Genomic DNA, 15757 nt, shown 5'->3' on the forward strand with positions numbered 1-15757 from the left:
TGAGATTTGAATGTAAGTTTTCATAGCATCTGGAAACATAGCTATATAGGTTTTCATAGATTGGAATGTAAGTTTTCATAGCATGTATAAATCCAAAAATATGTTTACTTTAACATAACTAAAAATAATGAACAATTTTGGTATTTTTTGTAATTTTCAGTGAAATTTTGAAACTTTGAGGCAATAGTTCTCACAGAAGATATTATCTGATTTGAAAAATAATCTATACCTGTAATGTCCGTGTGGGTGGGCCACTTTTGCCAGGTATTACATTTCGTTCCGAAAAAAAAGTGGCAAAACGACCCACCCTAGTATGGCACTTCACGCGTCAAAAAGACTCTGCATAAGGTCCCTTGAATCTGGAGGCCGAGTCGGATACACTTCAGAGAAAGTTGCCTCTATGTCAACGATCCATCCTTCAAAAAGGCAAACAAGCTCAATTGGTCCGTGTTCAAGCCAAGTGCAACATGTGAGTATCAGTGATACTGAAGAAGGTAAGATCAGCAGTGACTCCGAATTTTCAGAAGAGCCTCACCTTATGAAATCAAGTATCAAGCAAGAAAATGTACAGTCAAAACTGTCTCTGTCTACACGAAAAGCAGAGAAACTTCTTCAAAACTTGGCTCAGGAAGAAATAAATGTACCCGCACCATTACAATCGGGGATTTGGCGTTGAGTGATAAAGGATACTGAAAAAAATGAAGAACTGGCTGAAAGAAATGATCAGTGAAGAGGAATTCTGCTTGCATTTTGATGGAAAGAGAATAGGAAGTAAAGATTATCATGTAGTCTCTCTGCAGAATTCTGCAAGAAGTCTTCGCCTTGGAGTTTTGATTTGTGAAAGTGGATCCACCGAGTATATGTGTATCTTACTGCAAGCCTTGTTGGATGAGTATAATGCATGGAGGAGTATTAAAATGATCATTTCCGACACCACAACAGTGAATATAGGGCACAAAAGTGGTGTTGTTGTTAGACTCCAGAGATATTGTAAACAAATGGGTCTCGATAATCCTGAGTTTATAGGATGTCAGCACTATATTCTTGACCTGGTTCTGCGCCACTGGACGGATTCATTCTTCCAAATAAAATCACGTTCACTCTGTTTCAACTATCAATTCATTGAAGATGTTTTCGCTGGGTATGAGGACTTACAAGAAAACTATTCTAGCAAAGGAAAGTTACCACCACGTGAAAACCCAGGATAGAGAAATGATTTTCGGTTTCTATTTGAACTTTTTGAGCGATATAATTTCTACCGGAAGAACAAGTGACCTCAGTTCAACTGGCAGAAGCTACCTTCCCTCAACAATGCTAGGTGGAATCAGGTGCAATCTATGCACTTATTTCCTTTTTTTAGTTCCAAAATGGAGAGATCAGCTACAACGTACTTGCGCCTCATCGCAACTACATGGACAAAGGTATGATTTTCAAATCAGCACTATATGTAGGTGAACTGCATGCTACCATCTCCGATCTAAGTGTCCTAAAGCGTTAAAGTGGTTTTCCGCTCACTGGGTAAAAGAACGTTCTGTGCTGGATGTGACTCGCTCAAATATGGTGGCCGAGCGAGCTGTGAAAGTAATGCACGACCATCACAACACTTGCAAAAGTAACAAATATTTCAACAGCAAGTTCATTAATAGTAATACACAAAATTTAAAACCCTTTTGCTAATGTACTGTATAGAATATTCAGTGTCAAATGCAGACTGTGTAAGTAGACGAATTTTCACTTAATGCTAAAACAACATCAATGTAGGTGCGGGAGCTTTTTTGTTAATAATTAAAGAAAATCAAAGGGATTTTTGAGGTTTGCAGCCAAATCCTCATTGTTTGCAACCCCAGGCTTTTCAATTTTTTTTAAAAAAAGCACATACCTAATACATATTCTCTGTATGCTCTTTGATTTTCTGGCTTTCTCTCTCTTCGTAATTTATGTATCATTACATGCGTGCTGCAGAAAGATTTGTGTATTATTCTCCACACATGACGCATGAAACAAATTTTAGGACAAGAAATATCAAGGTTCGATACTCGACAGGAACACCTGTGACTCAGAGTCTACGTTAAGTAGTCTGCGTAATAGATCTTGATGCTGAAAATTAATGGTCGAATGAATTACTTATTTGCTTTAAAAGATGGCAGCACAAAGAACCGATTTTTCTATATTGATTCTAGTAAAAGTCTCAATATGTCAAAATATCTAAAAACTGACTTACGCCATTTTGCCATCCAACACCTGAATTATTAATATATTGGAAGAGCAAATTGAATTGGCTTTAAATTATTGTCATTTTAGTAGAGAGATAAGAAAAAGCAATACATTTATTATTTATTTTCTGAATGCAATCAGAGAACCGTTTCTCACCATCTTTTACCGTTTTCGCTTTGTTGCAATCGATATTCAAGTTGAAAATCCGAGGGAGGGTTCTCTCATTTCCGATCGACATACGAAAAGAATTATGAAGAATTTAATCACTGCACGATACTCAATTTTTCTAGTTTGAAAAATACCCTCACAGCAACGAGTTAAATAACTACTCACAGGAAATACTAGCTGGAATGACTTGCAATCTCAAATCGCGTCTACTAAGATCCCTAGCAACATGAGAAAAATAATCATGAATCCAGTGATGCTATATATGCATGAGATCAGAGAACTTTTCAGAAAACCTACGTATTTTGCGATTACAGGTAATGTATATAATAAAAGTGAGTGTGTTTCCATGTAATCGTATCACGCAATAACCACTCAACCAATTACAATGAAACTTGAGATGATTGTCAATCTTGTCCCTCTCAAGGGATATATAGCATTAAATATAAGAAAACGCATATTTTAAAGGGAGCAACGGAGGGTCAAAATTTAAGAGAGCGTTTAGTATCTGAGAAGTTAGTCAAGTTAGGAAGATGAAGCTTGGTTCGTAAATTCCTGTTTTTAAAATAAACTGAGCCGTGTACCTGTGTTTTGCAAATAACCGTTTCAAGGGACGAGCGGGGAGTCATAATTTAGGCGAAAAATTGAGTAGTGACATGGAAGAGCAATTGAAAACGACCAATATTACTATGGTAAGATGACTAGTCACATTGATGATGCCGGTTACACCCAAGTTGATTTCCATCGGTATAGATGAGGGGTTTGGGTGTTGGTTTATAATTTAATTTCACTTTCAATGTAACGCGTATCCTAAGGGAGTTGAAATACTTTCCATAGTGGAAGGTCATTTCAGCTCTATTGCATACATTAGTCGTCGAGAAAGTATTTTTTAAAAAACAATTTTGCTTTAGTTCTTATACTGTGCTCTAACTAATGTTAACATCAACATTATTCGAAACGGAGAGCTTTGCTGTTAGTGATAAAAACAGCGTAATGTAGCAGAGTGTGGCGTCTTCGCGGCGCCGAAAATTTGAACTGTGTAGATTGTTGGTAGCGGAGGCTCAAACCCACGACGGACAGGAAATGGTTGATCGATGAGTCAGCCGGAGAGAGATGAAGCCAACTCAAAGGAAGTCGCTCCGTTAGTATTTGTATGAAGCATGGGAAGGAGAGAATACCAACAACAAAAATTCAAAAAAAAAGAAAGAAAACATTTTTGTAAAGAAACCCGAAGCCAACAAACAGAATAGAAACATGTTAGAAAGTAAAGAAGAATTCCATGCTTTACAAAAATAGAAAAGAAAACATTTCTTCCGGACGAAGATGTAGTTGAAAGAATTGTATCGAAACAGCGACGCCTACTTTAAGGTACAGAATTCTATGGTAGTCTTGTCACATTTGAAAAATGAGAAAGTCCTTGTCATGGAAGAACCCTATGAACCAAGGATAGAGTAAAATAAAATCACTTTTGTTTTCTATTGTGAAAAACTAAAATAGATTCATTACACGAACTCTTTTCTATACAAGTATTTACTTTCTCTGTCCGCCTCGGATTCAAAAATTCTACAGCAGCTTGATGAATCATTTTCAATTTTGACCAAAATGTAGAGGAACAAACCTTATGAATCAAGTTTACTGCTGGAGATGATAATCAAATCAAGAATTGAGATTGATCTCTTTGGAACAAAGAAACGGTAACAAATAGCGAGAACGGTTTCCTACAATCGATCCAGCCAGCGTCCGAGTCCCATCGACATCCTTAACTCTCTACTAACACAGGAAGTGACAGGAATCAACTACTTCTCCTTTACAACAAAACGCGTTCTTTTGAAATTTATGTAGGATTCTAAGGAAAAAAATGAAATCTTTAAGTTTAACGTCCCACGGTTATGCCGGTTAGGCTACAGGAGACGGTGATAATGAGAAATGAGTGAAATGATGGAATGAAGAAAGTGGGAGGAAACGGGAGAACCCCGAGAAAATCCACGCACACGGTGTTTGTCCACCACAAAGTTCACTTGGCGGGGGCTGGGATCGAACCCGAGACCCCAAGCACCAGAGTTGAACGCGATTCTAAGAAAAAAATATCACATTCTGTCTTAACTCTGTATACGAACGCTGATAAGAAAGTAAGGTTAGAAAGCCTACACTGAAATGTGTATATATTATTTTATAGGTCCAAGAGGTAGAACATGCATTAGGTTACTTTTAGATATGCTCTCCATATTGTTTGATGCACTTGTGGCATCGTGGGATGAGTTTGAAGGTTTTCTCCTTCTAAAAATCCTGTCCTTGCATTTCCTACCTTCAGGTGACACAAGCTATCAGATCGAGACGTTAATGAACTGATCAAAGAAAAAAAAAACTGAATTTTGTTTCACATGGTCATTTTATTCTGAAAGCAAAAGCAGTAAGTATATCACATCCGGCTGTAGCAGAGGCACAAAGGTGAAAGATATAACCTATTTTTCTGACCCTCAGTTTACATCCCCCTTATCTTTTACAACTATTACTATAAAAGAATCAATATTGAAACAGGAAGTCCAGCAAATTTTAACTAGTTCCAGTTTCAATAGAAAGGTAACAAATGAGATGAAATATATTCTTGACATCCTAAACCTATTTCTAACAAGGTTTGATGCCTTCTACAAAGCATGTCTAAATGAAACTTTCCAGGTGACTACTCCGCACTCGATGAAGCATCAGGAAAAATGTCTGATGGTCAAGTAAAACAACAGTTTCTGCACGGCTATTCGAAGCGTTCGCAACGCGTTTTTATGACTAATGCGTACACTTCGAATATACTGACCATGTATTTAAATATGGATGGCTAATCACAATGTACTGTAAACGCGAAAGCAATAAAAACGCGCAGAATACGTCGGCTTGGGCGTATTTGGTGCGTTTCGGAACAATAGATCGCCTGCTGTTTCAGAATCAGTAAAAAATGTCTAAAGGAAGGAAAAAAAAAAGCAAAAGACGTTTTGCCACGCAAGGAGATTTTTAGCAAGAAACAGCTGCTTGGAAGATGCTTTGTGTAGAGTATTGGAAATGCTACAATAAAGTATGTGCGTTTATAACAAAAGAAAATTCACATAAGATACAAGGAAATTCCGAAAAATTAGCTAATCACAGAAAAGTCTATGTAAATCTAATAAGGTTATTTCTCTTGATCCGCATGAATGAGAATAACGGTGTGGCAGTAAGGTCTGGAAACCCTGATTGGCTCAAAATATGATTTATAACTCTGGAGAAAGTAAAATTACCGAGTAGCCAACTACGTCGCGTTCGTTGCGGGGGTAACGCATCGGAAACACATCCTCGAATAGCCATAAACTTTGCCAACAAGTTAATTATTCTCGTCACAAGGTCATCTGGATGTGGAGTGTCTCCCATGTGTTATGAACTTCCCTGAACAGTTATGTCCAATGAATTAAAGTCGTCTTCGATCTCCCCATAAATTGCACTCATTTGACAATGAATGAATCCCTCTGTGACAAGACTTGAATCCCAGCAACTTGATCAACATGGAACGGGTTTCCAATGGCCGTCATACCTTTTCCTAGATATCGCAGTCAAACACCAGGCACTAACAGCTGGTCTAATATGCATGCACGTCTATTGCTAGCTGTTGTATCACTTGACCAACAAACAGTTTCTTTAGTGCTCAGTGGAGTGTGCAATATTACCCGTTAGGTTTCATTTGGACAAGCATTATGCTAATCAATGTTGGAAGTAGAAGTGCTTCCAATTTAAGTAGAGAGAGAAAAGGACAGAGTTGAAGATATTGATGTCTCTGAATCCATATCAAGAGTCCGCTTCTCGCTATCTATTACCATTTTCTTTTGTAGTAAAGCGATCAGTGTTGAAAGCAGAGTTGATAGATATTCAGCACTTCTGGTTTCAATGGAAGGAGAAGAGTAGAACATAACATTACTCTTGGGATGATGATATACTCAAAAATTCATTTTACGCAATCCCCTACCGCTTCGCTATATTTATTTATTCAATAAATTTATTGATCTATTTGGAGATCAATTAGAAAACGGAAGTGGTATGATATTTTTTACCACTTCCGGTTTTAGTAGATACATAAGAATGGATATACAGAAGGTATTCTTATGACGCAGAATTCATTTCAGGAAAACTCTTCTCCAAATCTATCACTATTTTTGCTCAAAGCTGCTGAAGCTAAAAATGGAAAAGGTTGATTTACCTTTCCTTGTTTGAATACATCGCCGTTTCGTATATTTTCTTTCAAGTGGAGATGCCTTTTATTAGTCAGAACATTGTGTTTCCATCCCACTCCAAAGAAAATTTATAATTTTAAAGGCATTTCGTTAACCAAAACAACTTTATAAGCGCCGCACATATTTCCTGCGGATTTCCTGACTGCACACCATAGGAGCGGGAGACTACAAGTGTCGCGAACATGGCACATGAAAACACGAATGGCAGGAAATCCGTTTTTAGATGAATCCCACTTTTGTCTTCAGTATCGTGACGGCTTCATCCATCTTTGATGCTACCGTTACCAAATTTTGCTGGGCGATGCCTTCATGGTGTATTGCCATGTCGGCCCATGTATTATTGTATAGGGTGCTATTACCTGTTCTTTCCACCCAAATGTACATTGACGAGGTGTGGGATCCAATTATGGTCTCTTTCATGGAGGTTCTGCCGGGAACTACAAATCAGCAGGATAATATGCGACCTCATGTCGGACGTATTGTTCTAAGCTTGCTGGTTGGACATCTGTTCCTTGCTTCCTTAGCCGATGCGTTCCCCTGACGTCCCTCCAATTGAACACATTTGGTCAATGGTTCCAGAACGCTTCCTACATCTGCTAACTCCTCTGTGGCATCGTGTCGAGGACGCATGGCTTTCTATAGCCCAAGAGCGCATTCGAGAGCTCATCGTATTCATATTTGGCCATGCTGTAGCTGACAAAGTGATCATCGCAAGTTCCGACGTGCTGTCACCAAGTCGTCACGCGTAGCCACGTCGTTTAATAATTTGCTAGTTGTGCCTTCAGGTATCTGCATGCCAATTATGACGCTTCTTAGTATTGTATTTCTAATGACCAGCAATGTATTTATATCATGCTTATAGCAGATTCGGTTTCTCTTAATCATACTAATATGTTAGTTACATATTACAGTCACTAACTTGCGCGTTGTTTCATTTTAAGTAACACCTATGAGGTAATACATTAAAACCGCAGGTGTAATCCATTTCGACTACGGTATGTAAACATTTAATCATATCAAATTGTATTGTATTTTATTCTTACGGCAGAAGATATGTTCTTAGTAAACACACTTTCTACTTAATATCTCATTGTTTCTTTAGTAAAGTTTGATCAATTGTTATTTCCACAATATTTTAATTGCGTAAGTGGTCTCGTTAGCTTAAGACTACTCAAATTATCCTAATGCTTAGTATTGTCTGATTGAATTTTAGGGTCCCGTTGAGCAGCGAGGCTATGTAAGACTTGAACCTACAACTCAACGTATGCTTATTTGCTATTATTGAAGCAAGCATAAACAGTTTCTTTCATGCAAGTTAATTCTGCATCCACAAGATATGTGCAAAAATCTGTCTGGTTCTTCCACTATAACTTTCGTAAAACATATGTGATTCCTATTTACCATTTTTGTACAAGGGCTATAAATTTTCGCAAATACTTTCAACGCTTAGTGAAGATAAAGGCCAATACTTTACCAACCAATAAGTTACTGTATACATATATATATACAGTAACTTATTGGTGTACATATATAGGATACAAATATTATTTTCCTCGCAACATTCATTAAAAAAAAAAAAAAAAAACTAGTTTAATTACAGCACGATTCATTTGAGGAATTTAAAGCTTCCTAATTATTCCAGGTTGAATGAAGTCAGGGATAAGACACGTTCCACAATTAACTTCTTAAAAATTATGCAACATCCAAGAAATAAAATGCATGTTTCTTTGATACTTAAGAATACCGCTTCTCCGTGACACAAAAATTACATACAGATGAGATTATTCAAATAGAATGGATATTTTCACCTCGACTAATCAGCATATTTTAAAAAATAGCTTTTCCTAAAAATTGGAAAATATTCTTCAAACGGATTATGCTTTCTTTAAGGGTTCCCAATAACTTTTATTGCTTAGGGTTGAAACTGGAAAGGGACGCAGGGATGGATTTTAATTTAACTTGAAGAAGAAGTTTCCAAATAGCTTTGTAAAGAAAAAATCCGATTTTTATGCCCACCAGTTTCATTTAGATTCAAGAATCTATCCTATTGGTTGAAGTTAAAAGTGATCTACAAGTTAAAATTATCCTATTGATTGATTGAAGCTAAAAGTAACAGAAATTCTCTAACTTAACATAGTCTTTTACTGTATACAGCAGCATTGCTTATCGACAATATTTCACAGGTCTACAGTCAAATTACAAGGAAAGGTATCTATTAGAATAGATGTTCCTCTTCAAAGTTCCACAGTTCTAAACCAAAATAATAAATGTTGAAAACAAAGATTTGTACTAAAATAGATGCGAGTCAATAAAGTCCCACAGGCTCAAAAGATAAAGAATGATGATAAGAATTTGTCTACTAGAATATCACGTTACTGTTCTGTGTTTCACAGTTCCAAAACCAAAATAAAACATTTTGGAAATATAGACCACTCGTTATACACTCGAATACATGTTGGTCTAGAGTGTTTCATAGATCTAAAACAAAATAAAGATTATTGAAAAGAGAGATATGTACTAGAATAGATGTGGGTCTAAAGAATCCATAGAGGTAAAAGAAAATAAAGAATGTTGGCAAGAGATATGTCTACTAAACTATATGTCACTAGACAATGTTTCAGAGTTCCTAGGTCAAAATAAAACAAGTTGTCAAGAGACATATGTTAGAATACATATTGATCTAGAAAGTTCCACAGATCTAAAACAAAATAAAGGATGTTGATAAACGAGATATGTACTAGAATAGATATGGGTCTAGGAAATTCCACAGACCTGAAACAAAATTTAAAATATTGAGAAGAGAGATGTCTATTAGAATGTTACCTTACATTATTTTACAATCCTAAAACAAAATAAAGAACGTTCACAACAAATATATATACTAGAATAGATGTGGGTAAACAAAGTTCTACAGACGTAAACCAAATAAAGAATGTTGAGAAGAATGATTTATCTAGAATAGATGTTATTCTGTTCCACAGAGCTAAAGTCAAAGCAAGAATTTAGAGAAATTAGAGAATACAGTAGATGTTTAAAAGAATAAAATTCGTAAAAGAAAAAATACATCATCAAAATGTACCAAAGTTTTATTGTCCACAATCTGAATTCCTAATATAAACCGTTGTTAAATAAAGCCAATTGCATAAAGAGAATTCAAGACTTAACCCTGTACTTTGGAGACTTTTACAATGTCAGCCATGGTTATTTAAATGAACGTAAAACAACACTATAACTAAAACAAGAAATGAAATACATATGTAGAGTTGAGCTGTGAGACAGCAGTTTCTGAAGGTAAAGTAATTTCAATCGAATATATCAAGTCTTAGCTGAAGTGCTCGACTGACTGTTTTTTGGACAATGCTCAGCAAGAATCGAGTAGCTTTTTCTAAATTTTGAAAGCTTTTATTTTCTCCCCTGTCTCATAAAATTAGCTGTCTCATTTTAACTTCTGTAAATACGTTTTTCTGTTAAATAACTTTCTCTTTTGAATGTAATACCTTGTTCGTTGTTCATTTTGACACTTTCGTGTTTACATAGATTTATTCTTTCACTTTCGTAAATATAATTTTTCATTATTTACAAAATAAAAGTATTTTTTTTTCTTTTGATATTAAAAGTATATCCCAAAAGCATGTGGAACAAGTTAGAGAGACATCTATCAAACTATATGTTTCTTTAGAGTATTTCACAGAACTAAAGTCGAAGTAACAATGTTGGTAAGTTACAGACATGTTACCAAAATCCACAGATCTGAAGCAGAAGAAGCATATGCACAGGTTAGAGATATGTTTATAGAAATAAATGTTCATCTGCCAAAATAAGTTTGTAGTGTTTGCTACAACTATGGAAAAGAAAGAATTGTATTAAGAGTCTCCTCAGGTTTTTGTGTTTGTGTTAGACTGATATCGGACAGTCAGTCTGTGTTCAATCTCTTTGTAATCCTGATTTGTTATACTAAATATGTATTAAAGTGCAAGTATAGTGAGGTGACATTTGACTGTGTTATAAAATAAATATCTTGTTGCTAACTCTTGTGCACTCCACTTTATTTAGAACTAAGACCACAGGAGAAGGCGTACTACTATGTTAATCCTAATTTATAAATAGACCAGCAAGGGTTTAGACTGAGTACCATTATTAATGTATTTATCTTATCTTTATTTATTTATTTATACATATTTCTCGGCATTTCTACATCTATGGCTTTAAGCTCGTCATGTATGAGGGATGATGTCCCTGGACAAGCACACTATCCAGAGAAGGGGCGGGGAAGAAGAAATGAATGGAGAAGGAAGGAAGCGGCCTGGAGCCTCTATGTTAGGTACCTTCCAGGCATTTGCAAGGTGTGAATGGGGAAACTCGAGGTAAAATCTTACTTGGATTGACTGATCTGAAAAAGCTATTTTGACCGAGTGTCACAACTGGGAATTAAACCCGCTACCGCTCGCACCAAAGTCAAGAACATAAGAGACAAGAGACATACGTGGGGCAACTTATCTATTTTTTAGTGTATATTTGAAATTTCGTTTTAATTTTATCCTCATCCTCGGATATCATTGGAGTTGAGACTATGCTAAGCGTAAGTATTGGAAATCTTTCGGAACGTTTACGTCCTTCGTCGACAATTATCAGAGTGAAAACGATCAGAGACATCGAGAAGCGCTTTTCTTTGAGTCGCTTCAGCGTTCTAAGAATGGGCTCGATGTCATAGCTAAACCTTCTGTTCAAACCGAAAGTGGTAAAATTAGCTATTTACAATTTAGACGTTGATTTCCATACAGTAAAAACGGTAAGATATAAGGAGAAGCATTTAAGTATCCTTAGAATGTATTTCATTTTCACCCTATTCTTAAAAAAAAAGACAAAAGTTTTAGAAATTTCCGGATTCAACATTAATTTTGACGGAGGAAAAGCGGTAAGAGATAACGAATAGTTCTTTTCCTTGAAATGACTCTTCGTCTCAAGAATAGGTTCCGTAGCCTCCCTTAAAAGTCTATTCAAACCGGAAGTGGTACAGATCAACCATTTCCAGTTTTAACGTTAATTACCATAGAGTGAAACCGTTAATGAATAGCGAGAAGCATCTTCTTGATATGGATTTAGAACGAAAAGAATATCTTCTTCCTCTGATTTTATTGCTCCAGTACAGCCGGAAGTCGTAGGGATCTACTACCACTTCCGGTTTGAATCTTTATGTATGGAAAATGGTAAGAGACAGGAAATGGATTTTTGATATGAGTTCAGCATTCCAAGATAAAATCTACCTCTGAGTGTATTCCTATACAACAAGTCTAGGTTATAGTTGATGTTGGGTTGATTTTGAGTTTAACGTCCCGTGAAGCACCGCTACTTTTAGTTTCAATATTGAGTTCGCATCGTTTGGAAGTCTCTCGTAGATTCACAATGTCAAAAAATAAAATGAAATCTTTAAGTCCCAGCTAGGCTAAAGGAGACGGTGATGATGATAAATGAATAAAATGATGGAATAAAGAAAGTGGGAGGAAACAGGAGAACCGCGAGAAAACCCACGTACACGCTGTTTGTTCACCGTAATTTCACTTGGCGCGAGCTGCACTGAGAAAAAAAATGTATGTGGCGTACGTAAAATCGTATGTTACTTTTGTAAATCCTGTAGTTTTTGGACTTAAAGTAAAGCAAACGTATAGGGTCTAACTGAAAGCACGTGTTTTACAATACTTTCGGTATAATTGTTCTATCCGTACGTACTCTCCGTATGAAACAATATAGGCTGCCAGATTCTCACATACAAATGGACGTATATAACATGTAGCTCACGAAGTCAACATACATATATGTATGTAATATAAGGAAGACTGTAAGATATGAGGCATCCTGCAACGGCATGATGTGCTTATATAGCATATGTATAACGTATGCTCCGTACTGATTTCCATAGTAAGCAAGAGGATTCCGTATATTTCTATAATATAACGCTGTCCGGAGAATGGATTTTTCTCAGTGTGGCATCGAACCAGGAACACCGAGCACCAGAGGTGAACGCTCTACCACTCAGCCACCGCGGCCCCTAGTTTGTGAATATGAAGCGAAAATTACCTGTTGAAATAAATGTAGAAGGAGCACGTGGCTCTATTATACAAGGTCTCGGGTTTGATTACCAATTAGAAAGCATTTCGGTGCATGCGTTTAATCCTAAGTCCACGTCTAGTCTCTGTGCTAAACACCCACAAACAACAACAATTTAAGTATTTTATATCGTATCTCATATTATTATAGTTGTTGGATTAGGGATTGAAATACTAAGTAATATAGTTCAGGATAGGTGCAGATAGAGTTATGCTGAATGGCACTTCGCAAGGAAATTTTTAATATTTTCATAGTTTATTCTTGATTTTTTTGTTTGTTTTGTTCTTCTGCTGTGGTTCCTTTGTTCTTTCCTTTTTTCTTTCTCTTTTCACCTTCTTTTTTCTCTTTGTCTAATAAAGATAAGAAAACAAACAAATAGCAATGATGATAGCCCGTTCCGGTCAAAAGTTTCAGATGTCGGATCTGAAAGACTGGCCTGAACCAAAAAAAAACATAAATAAAAAAAAAAATAAATAAATAAATAAATAAAATAAAATAAAAAATAAATAAAAAATAACAAAATAAAATAAAAATAAAAAATAACAATTACATAAACGCATTTAGAAAACATTATATGATACTTTCCGTTATTGCAAATAATCTATGAAACTTTGAATATATCTCAATAATAACCAGGATTGAGTTGAATTTCAGTTTAGCGTCCCTTTGAGCAGCGAGGCTATACGAGACGTGGACGTACTGATTAACGTGGAATCCGAACCACATGAGCTCCCGCCGGGAATCGAACCCGCGTAGCTAAAGGCTTAGCCACGGACGAGCACAATAACCAGGATGTCCCTGATTACATGTGAATGTTTGGGAGACAGCATCGTGTTTTTTGGAGTTCTCCCACATTCTCATTCGACCAATTCTTGTACGAAATAAAATAAAATAAAATCACATTTCTAGTTTACGGTTCCCCAATTATGGACTCAGGCTAAGGGAGACGACGTTCATGATAATGGATGAGAGAGTGACAGGAAACGGTAGAACCTTAGGAAAAATCCTCGCACACGGTGTTGGTACACCACAAAACTCATTTGGTAATTCTTTCATAACGATTTACTTTCATTAATAAAATCCGTCCCTTTTAGCCTAGGGACTGTAACCATGGGACCTAAACAAAATTATTTGAGATTCGAACCAATACACTCACACTCTAATATCTTTCAAAAAAATACTAGTAAGTACGCGTAATTGATTATGAACATTGAAACGTTTGACCGAAAATTAAACTTTTGCCAAAACGAAAATATATCAAAAGTCAGAACGTTTCATTTTCAATTTAGAGGAAAATGAACTGAAAGCAATTAACGATATCCTGTTTTAGTATTACACAATACTATGAGTTACAACATATTAACCATTTTTTGCTTCAGTTCAAATTAAAAGTGCCACTTCACAAAGTAAACGCAAAGTAGAAAAAAATGCATTTTTATATATCAAAATAGTTTGCTTATTCTGTGGTTACATAATGAATTAAAATGTACATTTTTGGGGTGGACGGATGAAAAAACATAATTCGTGACGTAAGCTATTAAGATGCACTAAATATGCAACAGTTGTGAATGTCATGCTTACTCAGGCTAATCCCATGCTTTAACTTTTTTAAGCCTAACACATCAAAACACATGCTTGCTCACAAGATAGCCAGTTGTGTTGACATTGTAGTCAAACTAACACCTCGGAGGACTTACCTGCCTTCAAATCACACTTTTCGTCCTCTTTGGAAATTTTTATTTGTTCTAAACAATATATTCAACACTCGTGTCACTCTACTTATCCCCGATTCGAGATTATTCGTCCGATCGACAACCTCTCGCTTGAAGAGTGCTGTTACGAAATCATGCAACAATTAATTATATTTCGTGGGGAAAAACCCTTCGCGATCGTTAAGCCACGAAGCACCCCACCATTTGCAAGACAGCTTGTATGTGTCGCATGGGACTTAGGTAAAATCAGTTTTGGCCGAGATCAGAGCACATTTTTGGAAGACTTTCTTTCAGTGCAAAAGACGACAGCGCGGAAAATCAACGAACGCTCCTCCGTTCGATTCCACTGACATGAAGCACTCCCTCTGCTCGTAGTTTTCGACGGGTGAAGCGGAATCAGCCGTGCGCTGGGCGGGGCAGCCTTAGGAGAAACGGAACCAATGCTTCATTTTAATTCGTTGTTGTTTTGTTGCTTTAATTTTCATTCAGAGAGAAATGAAAAAAAGAAAAAAGATAATTCTTCTCCTTCTAGTTGGTTAGTTACGTTTTAATTAAATAACCATTATCAAATCTTTTCTACCTCGTTTCTACTTGCTGAAACATGAATACGTTGATTTAATTGCAAAACGTGTTTCTTCATCAAAATAGGGGCAAATTTATTAGAGCTAATGTCGCGTAAAATTTTCTAATAGAGGGTTTGCTACCAGTTAATGAGACAAGTCATTCTAATCAATTATTTACATAAACGTACATATCAACATTGTAACTTTTTAGACTTCCACACTATGCTATGCATAAATATGAGAACTATCATACTACGACTGCGTCCGCCTGTCTGTCTGTCGGCTAGTGTGGGTAGCAAAGATGGAAAGAGAAAACGAAGACCGGTTTGTTGAAATCGATTCAACGCACCAGCAATAAGTTCCATCTCTCCCTTAACACCTATTCATACCGAAAGTGCTATTAATCAATGACTTTAGGTTTTAAAAGAGATAAGCTGGGCCATCCAAGTTTATAGAAATATGTATTCGAGTTCTAGAAAACTTTTACCAATTTTTTCACAATTCCTATTTAAAGGTGGGCCCTGCCAAAAAATTAATAGGAGTACACAAATATATCTGTATGTCCTATGAAAGAAAAACAGACCCTTATAAATCGTTTGTAGTAGTAAAATCTCATCAAAAAGATAATTTAGATCAATAACCAGCCACATGGCGACACACGTTGCAATACTCATATTTGCCTATATTTTAGTCATAGAGGAAATAAGCAGGACACATATTTACAGCATTATGTATTCATATTATAGAG

The 15757-nt window shown here is 36.1% G+C and overlaps 1 protein-coding gene across 1 annotated transcript in view; it reads right to left on the bottom strand.

Moving 5' to 3' along the window:
- LOC145683232 (uncharacterized) overlaps positions 1 to 14772 on the bottom strand; it is a 36009-nt gene extending 21237 nt beyond the window's left edge. Inside the window, exon 1 of the mRNA XM_081754601.1 lies at positions 14432 to 14772. The gene's annotated coding sequence lies outside the window, so the exon portion shown is untranslated. The remainder of the gene's footprint in view (positions 1 to 14431) is intronic.
- Between the last annotated feature and the right edge of the window lie 985 nt (positions 14773 to 15757).

Source organism: Thermobia domestica, chromosome 4, assembly GCF_964235325.1.
Source record: "Thermobia domestica chromosome 4, izTheDome1.hap1.1, whole genome shotgun sequence".
Lineage (NCBI taxonomy): Eukaryota > Metazoa > Arthropoda > Insecta > Zygentoma > Lepismatidae > Thermobia > Thermobia domestica.